Source organism: Schistocerca americana, chromosome 1 (genome assembly GCF_021461395.2).
Source record: "Schistocerca americana isolate TAMUIC-IGC-003095 chromosome 1, iqSchAmer2.1, whole genome shotgun sequence".
In the NCBI taxonomy this organism is placed as follows: Eukaryota; Metazoa; Arthropoda; class Insecta; order Orthoptera; family Acrididae; genus Schistocerca; species Schistocerca americana.
In genome coordinates this window covers 562,880,598-562,893,014 of record NC_060119.1, presented here as the reverse complement: position 1 = coordinate 562,893,014, position 12,417 = coordinate 562,880,598, and the positions used below count along the sequence as shown (strand labels likewise).

Sequence of the window (12,417 nt, the reverse complement as noted above, 5' to 3'; positions counted from 1 at the left end):
ACACGACTGACAGACAGTTAAGTTTGCAATATTTACACTACATCATTGTCTTAGTCTTTTCAGTCATTTTACTACACTTCAAGCGATTGCTATAAAGCTTAAAAGTTACTTTTCCGTACTATTACACAAGTTACAGAGAGAACCTCTGCAGCAGTGTCCGGAAGCCGTCTATGGAAAAAGACTGAGTGATTCATGATGGTAATGAAACTTCATATTATCCTCTATTGGCCGCTATCGATAAACTGCTTACCATCAATACGACAGATCACAAAATCGCTACGCGGTCAGGGACAGGCGCCTCTCGCTCTTTGTCTGTTGCGACCATCGAAGAATCCGGTTGCGAAGGTGAGGCCACTTCTAAACGAAGCTCACGTCACCGTTGCGGCAGTGAGTCTAAGGACGTGTTGGCGATGTAAGCCTCTCCATTAAAAGGACCACAATTAGCTCGGCATGGTTGGTTTTGCAGACTATGGTAAATAAGAATTTCTGCAGAAGCTCGAAAAGAAGAATCCTGTAGTATCTTTATGTATTTGGTTAAATACATCGGCGCGCGCGCGCCCACACTGTTTTGCAAAACATTATGTCCCCATATTAATGCCGTTCGAACAAACGTTTCTCTAATATCCAAACCTTTAGGTCCCCACCATATTTTGCTGCATATTATCTTTACGTAATATTTAAAACACACGGCCTCCGAATCTTCGTGAGTCAAATAGCCGCGCTCACAAGACAACTAAAATTTACTTGTGTCCTCGGTCAACAGCTTTTGTGTAATTATTGAACGTCGTCGTTCCGATAGTGGCTGTTATAAGTATTAGTTGCAACTCCAATTAAGCATACTGGAAGCAAACATTGTCACCAAATGAAATGTGTTATTAGATATGAAGTCACTCAAGCGTTAATACTGAACAGGAGTAGTACTTGGGATGTTAAAGCTCACTATACGTCAAGTCGTGACATGCTGGAACTGATTTCCTGCAGACTGAACGAAAATACGTACGGTGGCGTATACACACACACCTCACTCAAAACCTTGCGAACACGAGCCATGTGACAAGTACAAGACCCGCATTCCACTTACATAAGAACGTTATCCACAATATGCGCAGAAACAAATCGCTCGTATAGCCCCACGTGGTAGCTGGCTTTCAGCAGCGGTAAAATGACAGTGGCGTAAACACACACCGAGTTCGTAAGTGCAAAGAAACCTATGTTCACAGTCGACGAATGTGCTCGAAAAGTGTATAGCAATGTAAAAATCAATGTTCCAACACAATGCTTTATTTTTAATGCTAGCTTATTTCATTTGGGAACAGTGCGTCTTCAATACACTGGGAAACTGCTATGTCTAAACTGCAATCGTAATAAATATTTTTAAGAGCCATAAGGCGAATTCTTAGATTCAGAAATAAAATCTAGGTCAAGATTTTCGATGAACTGCGGCCGTCTTTAGTTAATTGACGGAGCTCAGTTCATTTCTTATCCGTAACGTACTGATTTGCAAGACTTCAATCAAGTAAACAAAAAACTCAGTAATTTAAATACCGTAAATAACAGTCTTGCGATCCGAGACGTCACAGATTTGCGTAAGAATGTATAATTCAAAGTGTGCACATGTGAAGAAACTTCGTTTCATTGGCCAAGGAGTAATTTATTTCTTAAAATCAAATTCTATGTGCTGTATTCCCACGGTGAAATTTATGTAACCACATTCATTTCACTTAGACTGATCGAGTTTCCCCAAGGAGCAGTCGTGCTTCGTTGCAGTCGGAAGTGTGCAGATACCAAATCTACTCGCGAATGGATAGACTTATATGGAACGCTGACGTCCAGTAAATACAGAATGATGCGTGTGTCAAGCAACTTACGGAGTATTAAATCGGGGATAAAAGGTCGAAATTATAGTACCTCCAACGTAGTTAAGTAGCACCGTTTCTCACGCACCACTATATTTCGACGGCCAGTACGACGTGGGTATGTGCACAAGCTTATGACGCTTGGTAGGAAGACAATGGGTTCCATGCAAGTGAAAGTTTGTTTTGTCAGAAGACAGTTGTTGCTACGACTATCGCGAAGCATTGGCCAACCCCCTTCCTTTCGCTTACCTCAAAACAGGATATGCCAGTCTTAGTAAGCCATCCTTTCTCGACACACACAATGGCTTAAGTGGCGTTTACAAAACAGCACATCGAGAAATGATCGCCGAATCTAGAGAGAATTTACGAGATGTGATGGGAAGGTGAGTCCTTGTTCCAGAGTACTCAAGTCTTCGTGACTTTTGGAAGGCTGCTGATGTTAGATGGCCAGGTATCTCGCCACATGGCTTCGACCCATTGGAGCTGCTTCCACTAACAGTTGCCGCACGCCCGAGATTTGAGTCTTACACGACTGCCACAGTAGTGTATTGACGACAGCGGTGCAACGAGGCCACCGCTCCCTGTTGCCCACAGAAATTCCGCGACGGCTTCGCCGCCAACGCACTACCCACCGAGGGGTAAAGACGTAGGCTGAGGCCTGCGAAGCGGCATCCGGCGCGTTGTGGGCGAAGCACCTGCGCACCGCTCCAATTTCCGCCCACCCGTCCATACGCCTCCCGACCACGTTCCCTTTATGTAACTGATGGCCTCCAGTGTCGCTTTGCGCAACTAAGATGCTAGAGGAAGACGGCTGACACACCGATTTCCGTTGGATCACCGAAGTAAGCAACGCCAGTCTTTGATAAGTAACGGGCCGCGTATGCCACTCGCCGTTGGCAATTTTCCCTTTCCGTCTCCGGCCTGAAGTTCATAATCACCAGACTGTGCCAATGTTGTGATTTAACCTACAGCACGCACACGCACGATACACGATACACGATGAGGGAGGGGGGGGGCGAAAAGTTTCTAGCCTAACAAAGAATGACAAATTTCATAGTACCAGTTTATTTTTCAATGTAATACCCGTGTACATTAATACACTTGCAGGCACGCTCAGATTACTTCTGCAGGCCATCCAAATAAAATGCCTTCGATTTCTAGTCCAACCAAGCGTTCACAGCATAAATTACTGCATCGTTGTCAAATCATCGTCCTTTAAGGTTTGGGAAAATATAAGTCTGACGGGAGCCAAATCTGGAAAACACGGAGTATAACATAATTTGAACCTGCAGTCACGCAGTTTCCAGTGGTGCGAGGGCTTTGCGCGCAGGTGCGTTGCCGTGATGCAAAAGAACTCCGCACGCCAATTTCGGCGTCTTTTCCTTCATCTCTTCACTCAAACGTCACAAGAGGGTGCACTAGTATGATTCACTAATAGTTACGCCCTTTTGCAAGTAATCCACCACGATTACCCATCCTGCACTCCAAAAGACCGATGCCATAACCTTACCGGCTGATTTTTGCACCCGGAATTTTTTTTTTGGGGTAGGGGATGAAGGATGTTTCCATTGTTGTGATTGTAGTTTTGTGTCAGGATCAAAGTTGTGAAACCACACTTCGTCCATTGCCACACACCTTGCAAGAAGGCCGTCTTCATCCGCTTCAAATTGGCGGATGATTTCTTCACAACACTGCACACCATCGCTGACCTGCATTCAAGTTTTTCGGGACCCATCGAGATGAAACTTTCAGCAGTCCCAAAATATTTACAACAATGTCATGAGCATGCCCAAGGGAGATTCCAAATGTGGTTTCAATGTGCTGCGATGTTGTTCAATGATCCTGTAAAATCTTGTCTAACTGCAGTCACTGTTTCATCAGTGGTAATGGCGACAAGCCTTAAGCTCCTTGGCGCCTCTTCCACGTTCGAAGTCAGATATCCAGTTTTTCACCGTTGCATAAGACGGAGCACTGCCCTCAAGTGTATTCCGCACGTTCTCCGCAATCTCCCTGGCTATCATTCCCTTCAAATGAAGATATTCAATCACGCTAGCGGCAAAACTAACGAGGCCGGAGCCGCGAAATTTGACTTGCATACCCACAAATAGTCACCATAAAAAGTAGGTGGTGTTTTCTGTGCGAGACATTACGGTAACTATCTCAGGCTAAAAACTTCTCGAGCGCCCCCTCGTATTTGTTTGGATCGACTCCAGCTACAAATTTCAAAAACCTGACTAAAGAAGAAGTTGGTATTACGCTACGATTTGTAACTACAGTGTTTGATTCTACGCAAACAAACATTAAGAAAGTGAAAGAGTAAGTGACGGTTAAAAGAAAACCCTGCCGGTACATTTTTCCACGACTGTTCTATTAGACTGAGGGGAAAAAAAACACCAGCCAAACGAGACACTACGGTAACTATCTTCCTATACGCCTTTACTTTCACACAGAAGAATTACTGAACTTTATTCCTGCACGAGTTTCATTCGTGGATGGACCTTCACAGGTTTTTAACTGTTTCACTGACATCTTATTACTGGGTAACACATTCAGCTGTTTTACTGATATTTAACTCACGTGATCGGTATTTCCTATTACAGGACGTGGTAATTTACAAGCTTTTTGTGGCAGTAACTCAACCGAAAATATGAAGTATGTTATCTAAAACGTACCCGCATGGAACACACAGTTCTACAGCGAAGATTTTTTATCCGTCACTTATCACTTCTTTGAGTGAGAGAAATGCAGGTGAAACTGTAGGTCCTTTGTAACTATCCGGTTAATTCAGTTCAAAGCTCAGAGGGAGGCAACGGCATACCACCTCCAAACAGTATCGTTCCTAATACAGTACTGTGGTTTTCAAAACAGTTTTCTGATTAACGACTGCTTTATTTACTTATCAACGAAGAACCTTTCGTGCAAGCTAATGGCTTCAGTCAGCTCTGAGGTTCCGTTATTCCAAAAAGTCTACGTTCCCGATTCCGCAACACTTGCCGAGGAAAGCTAGAAAGAAATAATACGTAGAATACCACGCCCGGGAACGTACTTTGAATCTCTCCGTCTTTCGTACGGCACTCAGTAAGTTGGTTAATATGGCAGGTTCGCCTACTCGTGACTTCTATGACAACGGAAGCACCATCTCCGTCCCAGAGGACGCTCTAACGAAGCGACAAGTAACAATAGCATTGGGGGCGGTGGTGGGCTGGAAGAAAGCATCATTCCCCAGAACCGATCCTGCCATAGACAACCGCCGCAGAAAGACAAATGTGGTTAGGAATTGTTTTACAGGCTCTTTCGACATTTGCACTGATATCTACGTACTGAGGCCCACATCCATAAAACTGCTACACAACTTGGTGCAAGCATAAAATATGCCACTCGTGTGTACGCAGGATGATGGCAAAAAAAAATCTACGCGTGGTTCTCATCGAGGCGATACGGGATGTTGCAACCAAAGTCGCGCTACGCGACGGTTATCCGTGCTACGCTGTTCTCACATGAGCGATACGACAAGCAACAAGACACAGCAAGCGTGTGGCATGTGGTGCGTGGCCCAGCCTCGTCGCGGACAACATTAATAAGTCCTTTATTCGAGACTGGAAAGATGCATGGCTGTCCTTTCAGTATTAAAAACTTATTTGCATATGCGAGCTACATTTGGTAGGCAACACTGTATGACAAATCATACCGAACATCAACTGGCTAGCAATAACATTTTTTTTACCGCGAACTTTTCAAAACGTGCGCTGCGTTTTACTTAATTCTCAATTACCGGAACTACGGGTAATAGCGAAAAGAAAACTAGTGCATTATTGCGGTATCCGTAACATTATGCAAAAATCTGGCGAGCACGCGAATCGCAGAACAGTGCTTTTAAACTTTTTATGCGAGAAGTACAGGTTCACTGAGAAATTAACTACAGAGGCGGATGTGGCATTGCTTCGTCTACATGAAACAAATTTTTAGCCTCATCAGATAACTTCAAATTTTCCTCCCCGTGTATCGAACGACACTGTTGCACTGAGTAAGCTGCACTCGCGTCGGGCGCTACGACAGACAATTGTTTGTGTTGTTATCGCTGTCGTCGCAATCTGAATTAGTACAGTTGTTTCAACTACGTTTCTACACGCTTCGCCGATGCTGGTTGCTTCTGCGTTGTATCGCAACCTCTATTGCATATCGCACCGCCTCAGTGAGAACCGCGCCTAAGTTTCGTGCCTACCCAACGAGAAGTAGGAATCCAACAGCACAAGTTTTGATTGGAAGTGTAACACCGATTGAGCCATACTTTTAAGTAGATACTTTCGTGTATTCTGATTTATTGATTACCAAGAAGTTGCTACTGGAACAGCTTAATGGCAGTGATTATAGAAGTGTCGTTTGCTGACAATGCACAGCTTTGCACGGCTGTGAGTGCCCGTGCTGTAGGTTGCACCAGTATGTTTGCGCGTGTTTTAAAAATTCGCAGTACCGCAGGGCGCGCTTCTAGGCCGGCGGCCGCGGCCTCAAAAATAACACTGAGCGCCGGCCGGTGGGCGTGGCCTGGGCGTGCCGCGCTCCGTCACCGGAGGCGACGGTGAGTCAGGTGCGCTCGCCCATCACCTGACGGCGACCGACGCCCTTCCCTCTTGCACTCTCCCCTTCTTACATATACTTTCTACACTTCCTACATTAAACCAACATAAATTTCTGCACTCCTCAGCTTTTGATCACTGCACAAGATTTACGGATCATACAGCTTAGTTTAGTGCGCGCGACCGTGTGTAGGGGGGGCCTCCCCCATACGTGCACGACGCGGAAGACAGGAATGAAACAGGGTACTTCGAATTGAGTTATTACTACAGGTTACTGTTTGTCAACTCAACTGAAGTTGTTAGGAATTAAGATAAGAGAAAAAAAATTTACTGGAGATAACCAATCGAAGAGTGTGACTGAGAACATATTCAGACACTGTCATTGTTTAAAACTAGGCGCGTACGCGATGGTGGAAAGAATTTAACTCTAGGACAGGCCTTTGTGCTCGTATGTAATCCGGTAAAATTTCGGAGGCTGATCAGGGATATTTTATGAGTATTTTCTGTAAACTACCAGCATGTGCGGTACTCATTACGGAGTAAATTCATTTTGTTCAATTTTTCACCCTCTTCCAATTTATGACGCATCTACATTGCATTGAAAATATCTGCACAACAGTGTAAATGAAATCTCTGCACAGCTGTGTCAGCCTTTAGGACATTCCCAGCCTCCTCCATGGATAGTGCAGGTGAAAGGACCGACTCCTCAATCTATCCTACCTTTTATTGCTTTTCGTTAAGTCTAATTTTTTGATTTATAATTTTCATATTTACAGTAAGTATATAGTTTTCTAAATTTATATACACTTCACATTTACGCAAAGAAAGAGGACCAAAGATTCCATGGTGCCTCACGTCAATGTGGCCTGCATTTGCAACGGAGCCCGCGGCCACACCTGCGTAGCTTGAAAGTTGCTCCGTGGGGGCCTTTGTTTCCTGCTAAGTGGTGGAAATGGTGCACTACGGACTGCAAGAAACTCAGATGGCGGGCCCTAGTGGTCCATGTACAGCACGGAAAAAACGAAAATGTAATGCGAATGTTGCCTGCATGCGCTTTGCGCCTTGTTTAGAAAAACTTGTTTCATTTATTCAGGAAACACTTTACGTCAGTAATGCCCACTTTTCTCGTCGTCCACAAGCTTGCGTACAGCACAGCTCGGTTGTGCCTCTGGTTGGTTTTCCGGCTGCGCTACTTTTAGGCCAACAGTAGCACTGCACAATGAATACATTTACTCGAATTTGGCCGATTTGTACATGACGCATGGATTCACCGAATGCAATGTAAAAAAGAACGACGCTTTGCTAGGCTGTCTCCACGGCGACGCCAACCATATCTTAGCGCTTTTTCATCTGTAGAGGGTTGTTTCATTACGCACTCTCGTGTGCAGAGCGTTTTCGTGATTGCGTATCAGCCTTCTTGACTGTTTTGGGTGTTTTGACAAAGATACCTCTGGGAACGAACTGAATACATTACATTACTGGTCTTCAACGAGCCATCGCGAACGACAGTTACCTGAAACCAAAACACCAAGGAAACATCACTGAAAAACCTACGAAGGTGAGAGGGTAGCTGACAAGCAGTGGAATGGAGGACTGAATTAAGCCAACCTCGGGATTAATGACAAACATTAACAAGCAAGTCAAAAGTAAGCACACCTCAATTCTAAATGGGAAGATATTTAATAGGCAAGTTGACAGATTTAGTTATCTGCGTACCTTAATTACAAAAAAACAGGCGCCGCAAGTAAATCAGAAGTAAGATTACAACACAAAAACATGGTTTCAGTGACAGAATGCGTCTACTAGTGTAGGAAGAAAAAAAATATCGTGAGGGCGAGCGTCTTGACTGTGCTCCCGTACGGCTGTGAAAGCTCGACAGTGTCGATAGAAAGAACCCGCTCAGAATAAATGCAACTGTGACTCTGGAGAAGGCTACCTATAGTGAACTACACAGAAAGAAAACCGATGAACATTTTGAAAGAGGAGACCCCACAGTACCTATGCAAAGAAGGTAAACGTTCGTGTATTTATGAAGCCACCAAGTTATGAACACACACTGAATGTAAAAGCCGGAAAAGAAAAACTGGGTGCAATCACGAAAGGAAATGGTGAAAGATGGACTGGAGGTAACGAAATTTCAAAAATTATAAGAAATGAACAAGGCAGCACAAATCGAGGTGACTCTTTTTCGCTTGCCGCCTTGATTTTACGACCCACCACCTAATTAAGGTGGGGTCATTATTGACCACATAGCCACTGCGATCGGTATATGGGCGCTGATATGGTTGAACCTCCACACCAGTTACCGCATCCGATCGCACCGTTAACAGTGTCCCTCCACGTGGAGGCGGGTCATACTTGATCGTGTTTTGTTTGTCTCTTATTTTGTTTTCTTTTACTTGGTTATCTTTGTTTGCTGTTTATCCTTGTTTTCTTTATGGCAGCTTTCCCAAACCGTTTAACAAAAATTTACATGAAGTTTAAATTTTGAAAAAGAAATACAAAATATAGTTTAGAACGAAGACAGACTGATTGCAGGGGCAAGGAGTAGGCCTTAGACGCTTCTCAGTTCTATGATACAATGCGTGATGTAAACAGCTCAGAACACATTCTCCTGCAGCCGCTACCTACTTATCTCCCGTTTTCTCTTTCGTCACCTACATGCACACGCCCCCTTTCCGAATTTGGTTATGCTCCTGAGAGGCGGCACAATGCAGGCCAGGCAATTGCGGCACGCATGTTCCGTGTGTGTTGCCTACAATTGAGTCGTTTAGTCGGGCGGCGGGGGAGGGGGGGGGGGGGGGTAAGATAAGGATGAGCAAAATTGAAGTTCCTGAATCGCCCCTAAAATATCTTTCTCCGCTTAGAGACAATAATTCTGAGGGTTTCCTTGTTTAAAATTGTTCTAGCAATTTACTGGGGGGCAGGTAATATGCAGATGTAGCATACCTGGTTATAGACACTGCAGTTAGGTGACATCTCGTCGTCCCAGGATCAGCGAATTCAAATGGTGGCCGGGAAGCGTCAGGTACATTTTAACTCTAGCAAAATGTTTTCACCATGACATGGTTTATTACCTGTAGCGTTTTGATGCTACGACTTTATAAACATGCATATGCCTTTTATCGACTTTTGTACGGATACCAGAGCGACAGGCAATACTCATCGATTAGTTGGAATGGTAGCTTTTTTACTCAAGCATGCTCCTTTCCTTTTTTAAGTGCAAACCAGCACCTTTCTTTTAAATTTTAGCTTACTTCTACTGTAGAAATTCTACGCTCAGGTAAACCATTTCTCGGAAATGGAAACGTTTTAACTGACGTGCCCGTGAGACAGAACACTACGGATGAACGCGTTGCGACAGATTACGGAGCATCTGGCTTCTATGCGTTGCACGTATAAATCGCGCAAGAGACTCGGCAAATTTAAACGTACGCTATAGTTCCCGCATCTGCCCTAGTTTGCCGTCGCACCGCACAGTACGCTGCTCTGTGCTGTTCTACGGAGAGCACAGGCCCCGTTACTAGTATCCGCCTGGTGTGGCCCGTGCGGCTGGGACGTTGCGTGGCGCGGGGGCCCGCTTTCGCCTGCGACCTCCTCGCGGCGCAGCACAGCGCGAGAGATCGCCCGTCCGCTTGCGAAATTAAGAAACGCTTGCGCCTCGCCTCCCTGTCTTGTCTGCTGGCGCCGGCCGAGTTTCCCCGGCCTCGCGCCTCTGCTATACTCGCTGTCGCTGCCAGCGCCCGAATTCTTACGCCCTCACAGCGCAGTCCGCCAGGTTACCTGCAGTGCTGCAGTCAATATAAGCTGGCGGTTCTTCCGACGGCGTGTTATGTACTTTATTTTGTGCAAAAGTGTCTAAAGGTTTGTTGAAAAGTCTACGTGCTGTAATTCTCAAATACTGGATGAAAAGAACCAGAATAATTTGCGCGCCGTGAGTTATTCGCCTCAACATATACGCAGTTTGTAACTTATAGCTTATTTGCTATTCCTACAAAAACCTGTGTAGTACTTAGCAAGTACGTTATCACAGCGTTTTCCCCGTTTAGCGACAGAGGAGCCAGAAATTAGTATATATATTCATATTTTATATTTTTCTTTGCCAACGGCCTTACCGCAGTACTAACACCGGTTCCCGTCATATCACCAAAGTTGAGCTCTATCGGGCTAGGCTAGCACTTTTATGGGTGACCAATCTGCTGAGCGCTGTTGGCAAGCGGGGTGCACTCAGCCCTTGTGAGGCAAACTGAGGAGCTACTTGATTGACAAGTGGAGGCTCCAGTCTCGTAAACTGACATACGGCTGGAAGAGCGGCGTGTTGACCCATCCATATCCGCATCCAGTGACGCCTGTGGGCTGAGGATGGCACGGCGGCCGGCCGGTACCCTCAGTACCGTTGGGCCTTAATGGCCTGTTCGGACGGGGTTTGGTTTTACTTAAGTAAAAAGTTGTTCCAATGAGCATATGCCATGCTGAAGTGAGACCGTATGGACCTTAAACCATTGCACAAGATGCTTTTAATTGAACTTCCGCTGTTTGAGACTACCCTCCCCCGTGAAAAACGAGCGATGGTAGGGCTATGAAACTTTGTGGAAATATCTGTAAGGAAATGCAGAAGAGGATTAACGAATAACCATTGAAAGGAACATTTTAATTTCCACATGACAGGGTAACATTCATTAAATGCGTACCATGTGTACGTTACAGGTTACAAACGTTGCTCAATGTAACAACCACCTTCCTTCAGGACAGCGGGAAACCTTAGTAGATGTTAGTCTACTGCAACCCAAAACAACGGTGGGCTATGGAATATTCAGTTGTAACAGCTCAGCTCACGAAGTACTTCCACACTGCGTCCAGCATTCTCAGCCATGCCAACAGCAACGTCTCCAACAATCTGACGCTATTGGCCGTCCGCTTCTCCCTGGAGCATTCCCAAATCGCCAGTTAATTCGAACTTCCGAGTCATGTTCTCCAAATTTGGTGCGGAAGGAGGACCTCTCCGTATTCCTTTAAAGCGCTGATACTTGCGAAAAGCAACAGCAGTACTATTGTTGTATTGATAAAACGGCTCTACAAGTAAATCTCTCTTCACCTTGCACAGACCCATGTACAATAACTAGCTGTAATGCACACAGATACTTGTGTTCCAGCCGTACATCGCCGTACCAGTACCGAATCTAACGGCAAGTTATGGCGATAGCACAATTAACAATGCAAATCCTGCAACTCTCAATCTGATGATCATTCCTAAGGAGTTACGCACCCATACGGTAAATAGTTTGCCGTCTACGCTGGCTCAAGGAGCGGAAGTTCAATTATAACCACCTTGAACATTTCTGGACATAATTTCGCCATCTACTCCTCAGTCAAACTCCCACCTGATGTGTAAGCTGTCTAAATGCGTCGTGCAGAAGTAACAACACTGCAAATCATGATTAATCTAGTCTAACACTTTCTGCTGATAGACGTAAATTCGTACGATGGGTTATAATCCATTCTTCCAGATTTGCACAGGCTAATACAGCTCCGAAGCACAGTTCTTACTTTTACATGACATCAGAGTACTGTTTCACAAATTTTAAAAACTAATGTAGCACACTCAAAAGCTCTGTGTGACAAATATCGCCATCCTTGACTTAACCGATTGCTACAGCGTATTTGAACGATCGCAGGTCGACTATTTAGCGTTAGTCTAACGGATGTGATAATGACTGGCATGTACATACGGCGACCAAACAAACTACTTGCTGATAGTTTTACAACTCATGAGAGACGCTTATATGGCTATACCATCACCTTCTGTCCAACACTAATTCGTTGCTACCAGTTCCTCTAACTGGTCAAAACATTCGTCACAGTATTTCGTTTTTGGAGCATTAGATATACTTGCGTCAACATTAAGTTAAATAGCCAACGATCAGCGTTCTTATTTTGCGACACTTTTGGCATCTAGACGAACTGTACGTTCGTGGCAAAATAAGCTT

General features: G+C 44.9%; 1 protein-coding gene across 1 annotated transcript in view; it reads right to left on the bottom strand.

The window, feature by feature from the left end:
• The window catches only part of LOC124606427 (midnolin homolog), a 248,025-nt gene that overhangs the window by 62,681 nt on the left and 172,927 nt on the right, over positions 1-12,417 (bottom strand). The gene's annotated exons all lie outside the window — the stretch shown is intronic.